Below are 19,829 nucleotides of genomic sequence, written 5' to 3' on the forward strand. Positions count from 1 at the left end.
CTTTGGAGAAAATTTTTACAGTGGTTTCCTTAATGGGGGGGTGGGGTGGGATGTGGATATCTATGGTGATTAGCTTATGGTCGGATCTGACCAATGAGGAGTTGACTTCAGGTGTGGAACACTGGTCACTCATGTTGGTAATGACTAGGTCTGGGATATTACTGCCCCTGGTGGGGGTGTGGATAAGTTGATCCAGGGCATTGGAGTTTATGAATTCTAGAAAGCGTTATGCAAAGGAGTTGGTACATGAGTAGTTTTCCCAGTTAATGGTGGGGTAGTTGAAATCGCCCATTATTAGGGTGTTTGGTTGAACCCTGATATTTTCCAGTATATCAAGAAAAGAGGAGTGGGAATCCTGGGGCATGGTGGGGGATCTGTAGCAAGCTACAATATGGACTGCAGGTCTGCTCAGAATTAGTTGTACTTGGATAATTTTGGATGCATTATGTTGGGCAACTAGCCTGGAGATATGGCTATCCTTAATACACTAAGAACTTGGAAGTCTCACTCACAGAACAGTGACACTGAACAGGTTGTCCCTCCACATACTACACCTCCTGCACAAACCACACTGTCAACACATAAACCATCATATGCAGGGGTACTCACCAGAAATTTACCTAAACACCAGAGACCTCTGAAACACAAACATGCTACACCTAATAAAGTATCTAGAGCACTCAATACACATAAAAGCACAAGCACAAGTGTCTCACCAAACATGACCCTAAGGCAAAGCACATTTAAACCAAATTGTTTGGTCATAGGTGACTCTATATTGAGACACACAGATGTCCAACTCATCAGGCTCGACAAGGAGAAGGTTACGGTCAGCTGTCTATTGGGTGCCAGTATCCAGCATATCACACACGCACTCAAGTCTGTCCACAACAAGTACCGTTACGACTTTTTGTCATAGTTCATGTTGGTGTGAATGACTTGAGATGTACCTCACTGGACTATATGAAGACAGATATGACTGAGCTCTCTGAATATGTGTCTCAGGCAGGTATATCCCTAGCCTTGAGCAGCATTCTAACTTCACCTAAGATGATACTACAATATAAAAAAAAATGATTGACTTCAACAATTGGTTTAGTTTCTGGAGTCATTCTAAGGGGATCCAGTACCTGTCAGCCTGGGATAACATGGTAGATAGACCTGTCTGCTTTGCCAGAGATGGTCTTCATCTGTCACCTCTGAGATTTCGGTTACTGGCTAAGGCTCTTGCCTCCCCCATGGTGCCTTTTTTAGGCAATGTCACAACAACAAAGCAATCTCAAGATTATGCTGCTAAACAATAGGAGTCTAAACCTAAACCTGCACTCACAGGAATCAGTCCTCACCTTAGAAGATTCTGACATCTGCACAGTAATAGAGACTTGGTTTAAGGCCAAGGAAAGCACCCCAGCCATACCTGGTTATAATGCCTTCCACACATTCAAACCACAAACTGAAAATGTGAGAACTAAAGGAGGTGGCATATCAATATCCATCAAAGATAAATACACCTCTTAACTGATTAAACAAAACAATTACCTTCAACTAATCAATATCCGATTGATTGCAGGTAAGACCCTCTCCAAGTTATTGCCAATTATAGGGCCCCCTCCATGAACCATAATACCTACACTGCATACTTGGGTCTACTTGAATTGCTCATGATACCAAACCCCCTGGTTTTAGGGGACATTAACTACCCATGCATAGATTGGGTAAATTAAAGGTGTCCTAATGCACTTGCCCAAAGGTTCTTGGACTTCATCAATTCCAGTGCCCTGGACCAGTTGATTGACACCCCCATAAGGGGCCCAGACATTCTGGACCTGGTGCTCAATAACATGCCTGATCGTTACACCACTCCATGTGTGCACCCCTCCCTAGTGAGGTCTGTTCATAAATCAGTCTCATTAGAAGTAACAATAACATCTGATCTCCCATTAGCAGCAACTTGACTAAAAACCTTCTCCAAAGCCAATTACAAGCTAATACGTGACAGCTTTAATATCTTCATAGCCCTTGCCTTCACTGATGGCATGGACACCTATACTGAGATTTACACCAATGCCTTGTATAGGCATCTATATAGATATATTGACTCAGCCATACCTGGTAGGTTCAAAACAAGATCCTGAAGAAAGAACAAGTCTGACTGGTGGACATCTATCATTAACAGGTTCTACAAATAGAAAAAGAAATTGATGTCCAAGAGCAGGAAGGAACTGTCTCTGAATTGGAAGCATTCCCTCCTCGGCTTATATAAGCAAATAAGACACCTCATAAGGGATTCTAAAGCTAACTATGAATCCTAATTAGCCTCCTTCACTAAGGGTAACCATAAGTCCCTCTTTAGCTACATCAGAAACCTTAAATGAAAAACCCAGATCTGCACAGAACTGGTTGTTAATGGCACCACATATACTGAGACCACAGAAATAGCCAACCAATAGCTGACAGGTTCAGTGAAAACTTCTCCTCCATCCCTACCACATATCCCCACAAAGCATCCCTACCACCTGTCCTCCACTTAGTATCTCCAAGGAGCATGTCATAAACACTCTCTCCAAAGCCAAAAACACAGACTCTATTGGACCTGATAATATCCCAGAGTGAGTTCTAAATGGATTAAAACAGGAAGTAGCTGCACTGCTGGGTACTCCTTTGACCCACGGTCTAAACACTGGCTTTGTACCTGCTGAATGGAAAACATCAATCATCATCCCATTACATAAAGGAGATGCCACCACAGACCCTAGGAACTATAGACCCATAAGCCTGTCCAGCCTAATCTGCAAAGGCTATGAAAAGAATAATCAAGGATCTTATCAACAAAGATATAGGAGACTTTCAAACTCTCAACGTGACCCAGTTTGGCTTTCTTAAAGGGAGATTCTGCCTCTTGAACTTGGTGGACTTCTTTGAGACAGTCAACAAAGCCCTGAACAAAGGCAAATCCATGCATACAGTCCTACTTGGACCTGGCCAAGGCCTTTGACACAATTCCCCACTCAGACATTATTGATAAACTCATCCAGCTGGAGATCAACCTGTAAATTGTCAGCTGGGTTGCAAACTGGCTTACCAATAGAACAAACACAGTCAAAATAGGTAACTCAAACTCCTCCAGCCAACCCATAACCAGTGGTGTTCCACAGGGATCGGTGCTGTTGTGCCTATTTTTTGGAATCTACTTCTCCGATGTACAGGCTAAAACAAAAGGCCTATGGCTGACAGTTTGCTGATGATTGCAAACTGGGTGCAGTCATCGGGTCCCCAAACAATGTCAACATCCTACATAAGGGACTTGCACAGACAAACAACTGGTGCCAAAGTCATTTGCTAAAACTCAGTGCAAAAAAAACATTATCATTCCCTTCAGCAAGGGCGACATCCCTGCAGATTACCACACTTATAACAACCCATAATGTAAGCACTCAATAAGTGATGAGATTTCTGGGCACACAGGTTGACAGCAACCTTTTTCCTTGATTACCACATCTCCACAGTAATAAGAAAGGCTTTTGACATCACCTACCTCATAAGTAAGGGCAATGCATCCAGAACAAAAGAGGTTATAACCACCCTGTACCCCTTACTCATCAGACCTATAATAGAGTACAATGCTACCTTTGTTATGTACCTTACCAGGCACCTGCAGGAATTGGAAAGACCTCAAAGGTTTCTTACAAAGAAAATTCAGGGTCTTCAGCATATTTCATAACTGACAGACTGAAATCACTGTCACTATACTTTCTGTCTTACAGACTACTCAGAGGTGACCTCTACCTTGCATATAAAGCAATCTCAGATCCTGCTCTTATGGAAATGCTGCATATTCGTGAATCAAATGATATAAGATGCACTTTCTCTAGTGAACTCAACCTAGTATGTGACATCAACAGGACTTGCTGGAGAGACAGATATGTCTCACAGATGTTACCTCTCCTCTGGAACAAACGTCTAATTCAGGTGAAGCAGAGTCCCTTGCTGACCCTATTTAAGCATAATTTGGATGACTGGATGGGAAACTGCAAATTCACCCCAGGAGTTTCACCTGTGTCCCTCTGGGACAGGGACAGTAGTTGTTGACCTAGTTTCACTTAATAACCTTGATATTCTTAGGAACAGGGGTTGTACTTTGCTAGGCTTGTAAGGAGCCTAGGGTTATTAGCCTAGTAACCTCCTATGATCTTATGAACTCAATAATTAGAACAGACTCTGGAGACTAGAATAGATTGCCCATACATGTCAAGCAGAGTGCCTCTTTGGCCCTCTTCAAAAGGAACCTTGACGATTGGATGGGAGAAAGGAAATTCACCCCGGGGATCACATCTGTCGCCCTGCTAGACAGGGTCCAGGGAAGTAAATAATGTTGGAAGAAATAGCCAGGGAATTGTTATGGCTTGGCTTGTATAGGCCCTAGGGCTGATAGCCTACTACCAACCTATGAACCTATGAACCTATGAAAAATATTGTGCACATCATACTAATGTATGTGCATTCTGCATTATATATGATCATTGTCATGTTTAATATAATTTGCACACATTATATTGGGCTTCTATAGCAAGCAGTAACGATGCATTTCTTGTATTAAACATAGTTATGATATTCATGTGAATTTATTGTGACATCCTCAATCAATTTTATGTGACAAAAAGGGCATTCTGACACCCTAGGTAAAAAGTACCTGTCAAATGGATTTGAACCCTCCATCAGCTGTCTTCATCATTTAAGATCACTACACTTCCTTGTACCACAGGAAAATGTATCAGCCAGGTGGAATTTCTTCACTGAGTGCTATCCAGAGTGCTGACAGCCATACAATGCTACTAGGCTCATTTGTATTGCAAAAGGCAGCCTAAATTGTTTCACTTCTTTTCTTAGGGAGTGAATCATATTTGTGCACTGTTGAGTTGAGTAAGTATTTAAAAAAATGACAGAAAAAAAGTCTGACAGGAAAATAAATTCAGTCTAAGGGTATACCTAGAAATGACCAGAGAAAGATGTGCATTGCAATGACATATTCATCTTTCTCACATCTTCTTGCACCATCAGAAATGTAATTTCTTGCATACTCTATCAGAATTATAGTTAATGCCAAATAATGTGAAAGTGGACAGACAACAGTTCACATGCTGTTAGCAACACTGAGAATGGTTGAGTTTTACACAGCAACACACTGCCCTAGCAAAATGTATGTACATATCTATTCAGAAATCTCTCTGTAAAATTATCAGTTAACTATATTCAACTCAAGGAACAAATTCAATCCAGAAACCAGGAACAGTCACACTGGTGGGAAAAGACTTCAGAGTCGAGTGCTGCTCAAAACATAAATTTATTACTTAAAAAATGTGTTGTTTTATGAGTTTTTTTAAGTAATAAATTTATGTTTTGAGCCGCACTCAACTATGAAGTCTTTTCCCACCAGTGTGAATTTTTTAAGTAATAAATTTATGTTTTGAGCAGCACTCGACTCTGAAGTCTTTTCCCACCAGTGTGAATGTTAACTGTATTCAAACTTTGCATCACTTGTGTTATTTTTCTAAAGTCACTTCACTTATACATTGTGCCACAGACAGAGTTATCTGACAGGTGCATTTTCTTCACTGTGTACTATCCAGGGTGCTGATGGCCTCTCACTATTACCAGTCTCATTTGTACTACAAAGGCAGCCAAAATTATTATTATTATTTTTTTTTTTTGCTTTTTTTTTCCCCCACAGGAAATTAACCTTGTTTGTGCACTCCCAAACAGAGTGCAAATGTAAAAGGCATTAGGAAAAATCAATAAATGGACCAAATTAGCACATTGAATTCATATATGTATCAAGGAACAAAGCTGTTATAACATTTCTTTTCAGTGGCAGCTGGTGACTTCAAATTACAGGGGGGCTGCAGGAGACAGCTGAATGGGTGGGGCCAATGGGAAGGGGTGTGGTCAACTAGAAAGGGGTGGGGCTATGCTCAAAACCACAACAACTGGAACTTTAATTAAATACGCTGCCCTGGATGCCAAACCATCATTATGAGAGTCCAATCAAGAAAAAATGAAGTGTAGAAGAAAAAAATATTTCAATGCATTGGCTACATGACAACTTACTTAATATCTAGATGGAAACACAAAAGTTGTGAGGCATGAAAAAATAAATTTATTTTAAAATACATTACTGGAATGCCAGTCAAAATCAAGTATAACAAGAACAAGCAGTACTCAGCTCAAACCACTTCTCCTTGCACTGCAGTTCTAGTTATAATTTATATTCAGCATTATAAATTACCAAGTAACATGCTGAAAGTAGCAATCTCTGTGATACCCCCACTTGTAAAAATGTTTCTTATCCAAAAAAGACCTGCTGCCTGACAACAACTATCTACTTGTTTCATGGGGAACACATGATCAAAATAAAAAAATAAACAGCAAACAAGAAACAAGCTCAAGATAAATTGCTTAAAGGATTACTGCACAAGTTATGGACCACACATGATAGATTGGCATTCCGTTTAGTTTATGGGTAAAGCCTGCAAAGATAACTGCAATTCTCCAGCAAATGTAATGAGCTTCTGAAAATACTGTAATCCTGTCCTTTATTACAAATACTGTCATATGCATTTCAATACCTAAGGCTTATACGTTATCTAGTTATGTAAATATTCTCTGCATGGCAACAATGAAAAAGCTTTCAATGTTGGTAATTCTTTAACAGTATGCTTATTAAAGCTTACTTGCATCGTACAATCTCCGACAAGCTTACCTGATGGTCATTAAAGCATTGCTACTTTAATACAGAGCAACAGGGCACTGCAACAGCATGCATTTTCTGAATAATAAGAAGCATAAATCAACAGTATAAAAATATGATGGAAAACCAGAACATTCTGCAAAATCAAGGACAGATGAAAAGCCACGGTCGTACTTGTGGTCTACCTTGGATGGGGGAATACTCTGCACACTTACACTGCATAACTGTTCTTTGCCTTGCTTGGACACATCCAGAGCCACTACAGTGGGGAGTGGGGTGCAACAAGTATGTCACAATTTGAAATGTCTCTGGCTGATAGTGATGGCTCTGACATTCATACCTCTCAAACTCCGAGCAAGAGATCTGGACAAAGCCATACATAGAAGTGGGATACAGGCCCAAAAATAAAGACAATTTTTAAATATTGCTCTTATAAACTTAGAAAGATAATAGAATAGTAGTAGGTCTTGCATTAGTATACATTTTTGAAGGGTATGAAATCTGAAACTCAAATGTCTGCCATTATTTTCTAAATTCAGTCTTTAATGATTTGCTACTAATTTGCCAGAAAACCACAATTTTATGAAAAACAGACCAAAAATGTCATGCAAAAATATAAAATTGCCACACAATACAGTTGGGAGCCTGTCAAAGAAGGGACACCTTTTTAAAATTAGTACTGTTAACTAGAGCAGCTGACAAAATAAGAGCATCTACATGCATTTCTGAAATAAAAGTAATCTATAACTGATCATTACAGTTATTTACAATTATAAACCCTCCACGTTTTCTTCCAAAATTGCCATTTTGCAGAGGGATTATTAAGGGGAGAGCAAAATTTTGAGCCAAAATCGGGGACAGTTGAGAGGTTTGGATATTCCTAATTCTATAAAGCGATTTATTTGCACGTACCTCTCAACCTCTTAATGCAGAAAATCTGGACAAGGCCAAATACATTGGGGGAACTTACAAACAGTACTAAAAATTGCTCTTGTATTAACTTAATACAGTTGATAGAATAACAGGTCTTGCTTTAGCATACATTTTTCTGAAGGTTATGATGTCTGAAACTCCATGTCTGTCATTATTAAGTGATTTCATTCCTAAATGATTTGGCAGAAAACCACAAACTTTTTGAGGAACAAACCAAAAATAAGAAGCAAAATTATATTCATTCTGCAAAATTCTGGACAGTTGAGAGGTATAGTTCAGCCTTGGCTGTCTGACTTTGCTTCCCTTCCCCCCTCACAAAATCATGGTCAAATGGAGCGTCCCCCCTGCAGCCATTCCAATGTCCCATTCCTTAGTTATTTCGCCCCATTTGCCATAAACACTATAATGTGCATACTGCTTTACTTCTGCGATGATATGGATTTCATTTGAAACTTTTATTTTATATTTTACAGCATAAACCCTAATAGATATCTTCTAAACAAAGCAATGCAGTCTCACAATGAAAATAGACTTAGCATTAAAACTTATCTGCCCTTGAAACTCACATTCATTGGAACAGCATTGAAACCCACATTCTAAGAAAATACATTTTGCCAGTGGCAGATAAAGATTCATTTTGGGCTGTTTTCAAATCATAGGCCCCTTGAACACAGAACATACACATGCTCTTTGATACACCTTCCTGACCGTATTAAATTATATTCCTTATACAATAGAGTACAGTTCTTAGATGGCATTTTAAATGTATTGTTTTGAACATTTTTCCAGTAAACAATGAAACAAAATGAATGCACCAATAATGACAAAACTGCCCATTTCAGAACATTTCCATCATAAAAGTCTACTCAAACTTCTACAGTCCACCAGTATCAGTAAATATGCACGATCTCTGAAGAAGTAAAAGTCATCTAAATACTTCCACATTACAGAAATCTGTTAACTAATGAAGAGGTTCCTGCTAGCAAACAACTTTATATGTCATTGTTTCATCTACAAATAAAGTGCCTGTTGCCCTTGAGGAATAAATTGCCTATGTTGCATTAAAAAAATGATAAGCTAGTAATATTGCAATAGGGAATGGATGGCAAACTGATAACATGGTTCATAGTTACTAGATATCTTCACCAAAGAGGACTGCAGCATCCATCCCTTTTACAACAGAGTACAGTATCAGTAATGCATCTATCTACAGTGGGAGTAGAACCCACAGCCTTCTGCATCAAAAGCAAGTACACTACCTGTTGTGCTATTAACAATTGAAACAGACTGAGCATAAGCAGCACTAAACTTTTGTTCCCCTGCAGCTCTCAGCTCTTTGTAAAATCTAGTCGACACTCAGCTGTATCTCTGAACTTTGCAGCACAAGAAATCTGGAAAAAGCCAAAATTTATTTGGGGGGGGGGGCAAAAGCCCAAAAACCAGGGACACGTTTTAAACATTGCTTGTATAATGTTGGAATGTTGCTAGAATAAAATGCTGTTTTACCACCATACATTTCACTGCCAAGTATTGAACCCAGGACCCTGTGCAAAACAGTCAGAGCAACATACCACTATGCCAAATCATCTACTTTATGAAAGAAAGGAAGACTGAAACTTAAATGGCTACCATTTAGTGAATTCGGATCTCACCATAGCTGTCAACATCTTAGCACAAAACACCTGAACAAAGCCAATAATGAGGGGAATACAACCCCCAAACATATTCAGTGAGTTCAGTTATCACCATAGCACTCAACCGTGGCACAAAAAACCTGGACAAAGCCAATAATGAGGGAAGACAGTCCAACAAATAGGGACAAATATCCATTGAGGACACCAGAGCAAACCCATACAAACACAGGAAAGATATGCAGACTCAACACAGAAGGCACCCCAGCCAAGAATCAAACCAGACAACCTGTAGCTGTCAGGCAACAATGCTACCACTACATCACTACACTACTGGTTGTGTTAAGTAACAAAAATACAGAAACCACAGATTTTGTGAGGAACAGAACAGAACAAATATGAGGCAAAAATCTGCAAATGTTTTACAAATAGTGGTGGGTAGGGAATTCAGGCTCTTGTCACTTGGGCCTAAGGCACAGGGTTCAAGCCTTATTCTCTACTCACCACCATATAGCAATGGGGGCATTTTATACCCACCACCATGTAGCAACTGGAGCATTTTATACACACACACACACACACACACACACACACACACACACCTGCAGATCCTGTCTCTGTCCTCCATAATGGCCTGTACACACATCCTACCTGTAGATCCTGTCTCTGTCCTCCATAATGGCCCGCACATGCTGTTGGGTCTCCCACGAAATGTGAGTAGGCTGAAGCTTCCTGCTGTTGGGTCCCCGCGAGACGTGAGTAGGCTGGAGCCTCCAGCCGATGCAGTCCGGTGACCTTCCGGTCTGTGCGGTCATCACCGCACAGCCCTCTGGGCTGGAAGGGTGGAGTTTGATGCCTTCCTTATCCAGACTGCCTAACAGAGCAGTCTGGTGTTCAGGAATGAAGCACGCATGAGTGCATGGAGTTCTGGTCTGCCTAAAACAGCAGTCAGGAACTAAGCATGCATGCAAGGAGTCCGAGACTACTCGTGAAATCTTTTAATTTTATTTGTTATGTTCTACAGTGGGGGGAATTTATTTTATTCATTTTACAGGTGGGGGGGCTGCAGTCCTGCAGTCCTATAGCACAAGCCACCCCTGCATCTTTTTCATATCTGCTTGTACTATCACAAGTAGCATTTAGTTCACACATAACCAAGATTTTATGTAAAGGCAATTGTTCAGAAAGGGGACACACAGACAATGACAGGAGGTCATTCTTGCTACTGTACATACAATTACTCATGACATCAAAGTTTATAATATATTGTATAAGTATCATGATGGCGCCTTGTGAATTATGAATAATTTCTCCAGCATATATGACACATATGTCCACATTACTCATGATTCCACATTTATCATACCACACTATAAAAAAATCAGATCTTATAACATCCATAGCATTTATTATTAGTAATGAGAAAACATGAGTGTACAACAAAAACACATATGTGCCATACTTTCACATAGACTACAAATAAGATATTTACCATGTATCACAAGCTTTATCCAGTTCATTTCATATACAGCATTGGGTGTCAATAGCTATTCTGAATCCAGTAACAAAACATTCCTGTAAACTGGATTCAAACCCTGCAACACCTGTCTTATGTCTCTACACTCATCTCATGTACACTTTGTACCAGTGCTACTTACCAGACAGATGGAATTTACTCACTTAGTAGTATCCAAAATCCAGATGTCCACACACAGGTGCCAGGCAAATATGTGCTTCAGAAAGCAGCCAAATTAAATTGTTCACTTTTTTTCCTTAGGAAGTGAACTGTGTTTCACTGCTAGGGACAACTGACAGTCCAGAGTGTACTATGCCAAATGGAGCACAAATGATGAATAGAAAGGGAAAACAGACTACTGAAATAGAGGAAACATTATGAAACAAGTAATTAAAATGTACAGTTCTGATAGTTCCTCAGATTTGTTGTGTTTCAACATAAACTTATGCTACTTAAACATCATTATCTTCACAAAAACACAACCATCTCTGGATCTGAACCCCAGGACACCAGTGAATGCACAAAACACACTTGAGATTCTTATCAATATGTGCCAGACATGCATACTAGACTGGGAAGATGAACAGGAGGCTACATAAACTGAAGATGTGACATAGTATCTATTGACATTACCAGGTGCAACAGAAAAAGTTGTGATGGCCTGTCTTTATCCAGGGCCAGTAATCAAGAAGTGTCAGTCCTCACCACTGACACTGGTAAGAGATGGTCACTAAAAACAAGAATGAACTTACACAGTATTTTCAGATGTAGCTCTCTGCAACAAGCACAATTTCCACAAGAGCACACAGGGAACATGTTCCAGACCAGGGACTGGACTCTCTATCTGTCCAGATCCCAAACCAGACTCACTTTGGAGCAATGTGTCCCAGTTCTAAGTACCTGACACACCCATACCTGTGTATTTGATTTTAAAACACACACACACACACACACACACACACACACACACACACACACACACACACACACACACACACTCATGGGAAATGTACTGTACCCCTTCTGCCCAGACTATAATGTAACTATGCTGCCACCACTCAACCACACTCTGGCTCTTACAAGGGTATCCAATTAAACTGAGTAAAATTAGTACTAACATAAATGTTAGAGTATAACCAAAGCAGCCAGGCTTTCAGGAGTAGTCAAGGCATCACTAAAATAAGCACAAGCACACAGCTACAATGAAAAGTATAACATATTTAATAATGTTGTTGTCTTTTGGCTTTTCCTGGTTAGGGGTCGCCACAGCAGAACTCCGGTCCGCTAATGATTGGCAGTAGATTTTCACGAATGCCAAGGTGCCAGCTTGACGTTCAACCTTCAACGAAGGCATGCCCATTTACGCATGTCTTTTGAACACCCACCCAACTGCGGGGAGGACATGCAGACTCCACACAGAAGGCACTCCCTGCACTCCAGCCAAGAATCGAACGGGAGAACCTCTTGCTGTGAGGCAACAATGCTACCACTGCACTACCGCGGAAGTATAACAAATTTAATAATAAATAATAAAATAGAAAATCTGAGAATACCAAATGTCTGAGTACAATAAACACCAGAGTTTCGGTCACAAGAGAAATAAAAATAACACAGTTGGACAAATTCAAACAGATGCAAAAAACACTACTTAACTAATCTCACTGTATTCCCTGACTGTGTAAAGAATAACTGTTCCCTAGCTAACTTAATTAATACAGCAAGGCAAGATTAGATGCTGAGATGCTTACTCCCACAAGGCAAGATGATGAGATTCTACAAGACTAAATTGAACAACAACTGAACTAGCTCAACTGACTGACATACATTTTTATATCAGGTTCCAAAGAAAACAAAACAAAACACACTGCTGTGAGAATTCCATCTTCTCAGTGTTAGTTATAGAATGACATCACATTTTATCACCTGAGTCTGGTACAATACACACTCAGAGTTTGCTTAGAACTGTTGCAGTATCTGAAAGCTATTGAACAATTTAAAAATCTTCTACTCTTCCCTACCACAATTATTTGTTTAAGCATAAACATTTAGTTATAATAACACTGTTGATACATTTTTAATACAAGTATCTATACAAGTCAGTGTGATAGTCAATTGACACAAAACTATTCCCAAAACTGCAGCCAGCCATGTTGACATATGCCGCACATGCACTGCCCCATTCTCTCCGTCAGAGAAAACAACACCTCATCATCACGGAAGTTCTGAACTTTGCTCTGTGTAATTTGCAGTTAGATGAGTTGATGGCTGTTACACTGACAACAGGGAAGGTAATCTCTCTTCAGAAAATATAAAATAAAATAAATGAACACTGAACCTCTTTTCTTCTCTTTATTTTGCGAACATCATTTCTATATCTATGCTTCTCTAACAAGACTGTTATGTGCTTTGCCTTGCAGTTGATATATGTTTCAGTGATTAACCTACTTCCTTAGAATGGCAGACTCAATTCTACTCAAATCCAGAAACTGTTGTCATGAACAATTCATATAAATGTTAGGAATGCTGCTGTCCTAAGATAGTCAGTGGTAGTCACAACATTTCTTAAAAGTTTCTTCTCCCTGACACGCCCTTGTTAAGTGTACACCAATGGCGGAATATAGCAATTTTGTTGCCTGATAAATTTATGTCCAGTTTCATCCCCTGCTACCCCCAGCCGCCCTAGGAAATACATTATACCATTTCTCCCCAACTATTGCAAAAGAACAGGTCCTAACTGCACTCTCCAGAGCTAGAAATACTGCATCAATGGGCCCTGATAAAATCACAGTATGCCTCCTAAATAGCTTGAATCATGAGCTGTCAAGCCCACTAGAATCTCTTTTCAACCTCAGCCTCCAGTCAGGGTTTATCCTGGGAATGGGCTACAAGTGGACCATCAACAGACCTGGGGAACTACAAAATCATAAGTTTGACTAGGCTTATATGCAAGGCCATGGAAAGAATTAATGTGGACCTGATAAATAAAGACATAGAAAGTCTTCAAACACTGAACCCATCCCAGTTTTGTTTTGTCACGGGCAGGTCATACTAACTAAACTTGCTGGACTTCTTTGAAAATGCCATTAGAGCTATGGGTGAGGGCAAAATGATGCATTCTGCCTACCTTGAACTGGCAAAGGCATTCAACACAACGCCTCTTTTGGGCAATATACACAAACTTCTTAAATAGAATGAATAAGAGGGAGAAACATGGCTAGAATATAAAAACTTTAATACAGTTAGCGCTTTTACATCACAGATGCTTCTTCAGACCATGAATAAAACAAACTAAAACCATTTTAAGTATACTTCATACTCTGTTAAATCATTGTCAATCAATTAATTACATCTGGTAAAACCAATCAAGTTAAAGGAACAACATAAAAATACATCTACATAATCTAAAATATATTGCCAGCCTAGTATTTCAAAACATTTCATAACTTAAGAATAGATAGAGCAATCAAGCATGAAATACAGATAAAGGGGAACATATAAACTGGATCTCATAACCGTCTTGTTTTTAGATAGGGTTTAACTGATGTTCTATCATTCAGCCCTGGTTCTTTTTCGGCCTGTAATTCAATAATCCATTTTATCTATCTCAGTTCTAGTTTATTTTTCATGTCTCCCAACCTTAGATCTTGATAAATACATTCAATAACTTTAAATTGAAAATGATGCATTCCCCCTGCACAAATGACATGTTTAGCTAGGGCACTTCTATCTGGTTCATTATTCCTGATGGCTATTAAATGTTCTCTGACTCTCTCTCTTCATGAACGAGTAGTCATGCCAACATAAAAGGATGGACAGACTAAACAGACAGCCAAGTACACTAAATTCCTGGTTTTACAATCTGCCTTTACTCTAAATTCATACTTCTTATTGGTTTTGGGATGTATAAAAATCCTGTCACTCAAAACATCACAAACATTGCATTGCCCACATTTACTGAGGCCATATACCTCATCCTTTGGCCTTTTAGTTTGACATAGTAACCTCTTAAGATTCTTTTTATTTTTATAGCAAAACTTAGGTGTCTGACCTACTATCCTAGCTATCTTAGGATCTGACTGCAAGATGGACCAATTTTTATCAATCACATTTTGTACTTCTCTAATATTCCCAGCATACTCTAAGTGAATAGGCAGGTTTTTACTAGTAGAACTTTCTCTGGGTGGTTGGGATAAAATTTCATAAACACCACCAATCCTATCCTTCCTCATAGATTTAACCTGATGAATTCCCACATCTATTTCATTTTTCAGATATTTCCATTGTAACAATTCATTCCTAAAAGTTCCCATATCCTGATCAAAGTGTTCCTCTTCCCTATATAATCTAGAGCTATGCATAGTCTGACCTTTAATGATGTTCCTATATATAGGTAGGATGCATACAATCTCAACTCAGGACATTATTTCTTCTATGTTTCTTTCTAAACAATCTAGGAGATAACATCCCATTAGTATCCTTAAATATTGTCACATCCAAAAAAGATACTTCTGTAGAAGAAACAGAATGAGTAAATCTCAAAAAATCAGTACTGGTATCTAAAAATGTAAAGAATTCACCAGCTTTACTTTCTGTGCCCCCTCCCCCCACACTAATAGGAGATCATCAACAAACCTCCTATATAGAAGAATTCTGCTAGCAAACCTAACATGTGACTTCTCTAAGCAGTATTGTTGACTGCTAAACATATATTGCTAGTGGCCCTGCAAATTGGATAATTAAGGAATATATTTTTGTTTGACTTGCACACATTAATTTCTTTGGTGTCAGGCTTGCCCTTCTGCCCCCCCCCCCCACACACACACACACGCTCTGTGCAAGTGATGATTATTCCCTGCCCTTTGTGCAGTTCTTTGTGACTTTGAGTTGCATATATGTCTGATCTACAGAGTAGATAAATAATGTTTGTTTAGTGCTTACTCAGAACCTTCCATTAATGAATCTGTATTGCAGAATAAATGCTTTTAATTATAGTTCTTAATCAGTTGTGCATGGTTGCTACTGTAATTGATGACACTCACTGTATTTCCATTACTCTTGCAGTCAAAATAGCAGTTTAAGTCTTGTTTACTGTTACACTTGTGCAAATTATGATACCCTTGACCTGTTCACTGGTTTATATACAATGGCCAATTGAAATGCTTGATGCACATTCTTGGGCAAAGTCCATAGCTGTATATTGCAAACATCAGTCATAAGATATTACTGACATTACTGTACACTTGGGACATGTATCATCTTAGGGACATAAAAAATTCTGCATAAGACAGTAATCATTTAAATAACTGTATTGCTTTCTATAAATATATCCAGGCTTTTCTTGGTAATAACGCAGATGCTAGATGTATTTTCTGAGGTTACCTTGTCCGATGCTAAAAGAATACAACTATCACATGGTTAGATAAAGGTTGTACAGTTTGGCAGACATCATTTTTAATAGTTTGTGCTAATGCTCTTATTCTTTCTTTTATGTATTTATTGTGTGCTGTCCTTTGCCTCTTAGCCATAGCTGTTGCATATTGTGCAAACTACATTGGCTGGCAGCATGTGTGGCTGGTCATTCTCCTTCAGATTCCTTGCCTGTATCTTCTAGTGCTGCTGGCCCTGCTGTGGTCATGCTCCTAGTTGTCCTTGTTGAATGTGTTTCCTGACAGTGATATTATGTAACATGGAACAAACTGTGAGTATTTTGGCAGAGGTGGCTGGGTCATATTAGATGTTTAGACAGAATTTTTTTTTTATACTCAAACTTTTATTTTTGTTTTACAAGAAAAAGAATAATTATGATTACATTTTCTAGTTGAATAAAATAAAGTAACATTCTATAGCGTCTATATCAGCATTTCAAAAATTGAATAGTTCGAATCACTAAATGTCGAACTGACATGATCGAACTATCCAATTTTCAATTGCTGAAAAAAAAAATAAACAACAAAAAAAAAAAAACTAAAGGGTGTAGGCATAGGGGCAAGTCCCCCTGCACCCCCCACACCCTCCACTACTTAAATATACCAACTCCGAGACCGCACTACATTGAGGTAAATGGAAATCTCCCTTTATGGAGATTTCTGTTTACCCATTCGACATTCTGCCCTTTCGGCATTCTCAAAGCGACAATATCAAATTCAATATTGTCAGGGTTCTGATAGGGACCCCATTCTATATACAATATTTACAAAAGGCCTAAATAAGAAAGGAAAAACAATCTGTGAAAAAGTTAAAGTTGCACATTTCAAATGATTTCTTTGTCTCTTTAATCTCTTATAAAAGAGACTGTGTCCATTTTTAATATTTCAGTAAGATAAATAATTTTATTCCTAGGATTATTGATTCATGTTTTAGGCAAGATTCCTTGACTTTTATTTCCTTTAGCACTGTTTCTTTCATTAAGTTCAAGAAATCTCTAATGGTGGGTTCGGAGGAGGATTTCCATTTTCTTGTGATGCACTTTCTAGCTACTGCTATTATGGGTCTATACTGAATTCTCGAAAGCCGACAATGTTAAATTTGACATTGTTGGCATGAGAATAGCAAAACTGCAGAATGTCGAAGAAGTAAACGGAAATCTCCATAAGGGGAGATTTCCATTTACTTCAATGTAGTGCGGCCTCGGAGTTGGTATATTTAAGTAGTGGGGGGTGTGGGGGCGCAGGGGGAGCTTGCCCCCTGCTTGCACCATTTAGTTTTTTTGTTTGTTTTAATTTATTTTTTCAAACGTTCGATGTTTTAACAGTTCAATTACTAAGGGTTGACCTTTAGTGATTTGAACTGTTAAGTATTCAATGTTCCACTATAGACCCTGCTATTATAGTCCATAGGAGATAATGATAATTTTTGTTCATTTCTGTTTTTTCATTAACATTTAAAAGAATTAGAGACTTTGTTAATACAAATGAATCTGTATAGATGGCTTGAAGAAATTTACTTATCTCTTCCCAATATTTTTTAATATTATTACAATCATATAAAGTATGTGACTAGTCTGCTTCACAACTTAATGAACATCTCCAACATATAACGTTTTGGATTAATTGAATTTAGCTATCTTGCTGGGTGTATAAAAGGCTCTATGCAGAAATTTCCATGTAAAAATCTTCTAAACTTATAAGTTGGATGTTAATTTAATAAAGTATAATAGATTGGTTTTGCTTTCAGTTGATACATTTATTGATTGTCCTTTTGTTATGAAGTTCCAGTAATTCTGATTGGGTTTAACTTTATAAGTTATTAGGATTTTATATTATTTTGATATTGAATTTGTCCAATTATAATTATTATATATTACTTCGCACATGCAATTTATGAATTTAGGCTTAGTTTTAAAGGATGAGTTATTAATTATTCTGCATAGATCTTGAGCGTAAGATAGAATACTTTGAAGCACTAGCCAGTCTGCATTTGATATATCAAATCTATTTATTATTTGTTGACTGCATAGTACTTTCTGATCCTTTATAGAGTGCTGCCAGCAAGTAATTTTTTTTTGTTTCCCAATTAGTAAGAGTATTCTTTTGAATTTTATTAATACTTTTTTTTGTAGTACTAAAGGGCATTAATAGCTCAAGCCATAAATTTGTGTCTACACTGGTGTTAATAAAAATTCTAAATAAGTTGTAAATGTAGTTTGTATAGTATAAATTAGTGGGTTTTGTTGTGTTATATTGGAAGTTGACACATAATATGTGCCACTGTTTATTTTGATCATTTAGTAACACATTTTTGCTATTTTATTTTCATTTAAAAAAATAATAGTATGCAAAGTCTTCCAAGCAGAAGAAAAGTTTAGATTTATCCAATGTATGACTATTTTGATGATAGATGCTTTAATATAGGCCTCTAAATCTAGAAAGTTAATTCCTCCTAATTCCCAAGGTCTAATGTGATGTGAGAAGGCTATTCTGTTTCTTTTTGAGAACCAAAGGAAGTTTAAAAGAATTTTATTTATCTCTTTAAAACATTTTTTTATTGGGACTCATTGGAATTGCTTGAGCTATATAATTTATTTTTGGGAGTAATACCATTTTTATTAATTGCAATCTATCTTCTAAATTTAAATATAATTTATTCCAATTTTCTGTTTGTGTTTTTAAAGAATTTATAATATTATTATAGTTTAAGGTTAAAGTTGTGTCAGTGTTTTCAGATAGGATAATCCCCAAATATTCTAAAGAAGAAGCATGTTTACTAATTATATTATTTGTGTTTAAATGGAAATCATTTTTCTTATTCAATAACTTATAATTGGATTTTAATTTGTTAACACGAAGACCTGAATTAAGAAAAAATTGTTCAACTTGTTAAGTCTAATTCCCATATAGATTCTTCTGAAACAGAGAGGGTAAGGAGTATATCATCAGCAAAAAGCATAATATTGGAGTTGAACTAGTTATATATATTTATGCCTTTTATTTTTGGATCGCAACATATTATTGATGCAGATAATTCTATTGCTAGGACAAATAAAATGGGGGACATTGGACAGCCTTGTTTTGTACCTTTGGTTATTTCAATGGCTTCTGAGGTAAATTGACCAAGTTTTACATAAGCAAGATTATTTATATATATATTTTTTATTAGATTAATGAAATGGAGGGGAAATTCAAAATGTCTAGAGCTTTGAAAATATAGTCCCATTTTAGTATATCAGAGGCTTTTTTTATGTCTAATGTAATTATAAGGGCTTCTTGATTATCTTTGTTTAGAATGTCTATAAAGGTTAAAATTCTTTGAATATTATCATACATATGCCCATTTTTAATAAATCTTGTTTGGTCTTCATTTATGACGTGTATCAAATATATTTTTTTAATTCTATTAACTAAAATAGACATACCCCGGGATTCATGAAACTCGGCGCAAGGCCGGCGTAAGGCCTGCGCCGGCGGTGCATGGAATATCCGGAGCAGTAGCGCCATATACATATTAATGAGAGTGCACCGGAATCACAGACACGTGCGTAGTGTACGTGAGCGAGCCCAGGTAGGAT

This window comes from Protopterus annectens, chromosome 1.part2, assembly GCF_019279795.1.
Source record: "Protopterus annectens isolate FY-2018-M chromosome 1.part2, PAN1.0, whole genome shotgun sequence".
Classification (NCBI taxonomy): Eukaryota; Metazoa; Chordata; order Ceratodontiformes; family Protopteridae; genus Protopterus; species Protopterus annectens.